The sequence below is a fragment of the Lucilia cuprina genome, chromosome 4, assembly GCF_022045245.1.
Source record: "Lucilia cuprina isolate Lc7/37 chromosome 4, ASM2204524v1, whole genome shotgun sequence".
In the NCBI taxonomy this organism is placed as follows: Eukaryota; Metazoa; Arthropoda; class Insecta; order Diptera; family Calliphoridae; genus Lucilia; species Lucilia cuprina.
The window spans coordinates 13,344,397-13,345,428 of record NC_060952.1 but is presented as its reverse complement, the minus strand read 5'-3'; the positions used below and the strand labels follow the sequence as shown (position 1 = coordinate 13,345,428).

At 33.6% G+C, this 1,032-nt stretch overlaps 1 protein-coding gene across 1 annotated transcript in view; it reads left to right on the top strand.

Annotated features, from left to right (window-relative positions):
* LOC111681566 overlaps positions 1-1,032 on the top strand; it is an 8,415-nt gene that overhangs the window by 4,053 nt on the left and 3,330 nt on the right. The gene's annotated exons all lie outside the window — the stretch shown is intronic.

The following is a 1,032-nucleotide window of genomic DNA, read 5'->3' as shown; positions in this document are numbered from 1 at the left end:
AAAGAAAATCGTTTGACATAACGAATCGGTTTTCTCTGTGTACCAAATTAGAATTTTCCATTGTATTGTAATTGTTAGCACAGCATAACATTATCCACGACAAACGTGTCGACTTATCAATGACAATAGAGTACAGAAATAAAACAAATCCCTGCAATGTTGAAGTTAGACAGAAGAGATATGAAAACACTGGACTCTTTTCGAGATATGTTAAGAAGCCAAAAATCCAGGAAATACCCAACAAGAAAAATAGCAAAATCGATATACGAACTTGAAGAATAATATTTTTCTTATCACTCAGCCTTTTAAAAAGTCCCATCGAACGCCGAAGACTAATGACTATGTAAACAAATATGCCTATATTGATTAATATTATAATAGCCATTGGTAATATAACGCCATAATACAAACTAATACCAGAAGGATAACAAATAGCTGAATTGTTATCCAAGTTTTCATTGGGTGGTTTATATGTTTCAGGATCTAAGTAGGCAACCAAAATTGCAGGTATCAATGGTATACCCCAGGCTGCTAAAGCGTATTTAATGATATAGTTCGAAGATCTTGCATAGCCCAATACTTTAACATAACGCTGATACTGCATAACGGCTATGATAAGCATCCAAAAGAATAGAACCAAAACAATATAATGTAATAATGCACCCATTATCATACAGACATGTTCGTCCTTCATATTGAGAAAGTCTTGTTGTACATCCGGGATATTGAGCATCAAAAAGAATATCATAAGTAAGGTAAGAACAAAACACACGTTCATCAATACTTGATTTGATTCCTGGACTCGCCAATTTTTAAACCATATCGCTGTTAGCCATATAAAGGAGAGTCCAACCATAGAAAGGCCACAACCTAAAATTGTGATGTAATCTAACATCGTTTCATGAGAAATACTAAGTAAAGTTAAGTCTGTTATAGGACAAGTATTTTCTGATGAAACTGCAAACAGTGAAGCAAAATGTGTCAAATGTCTACTTCGGCATATAAGAAGATTGCTTGAAATATTGCTGTAAT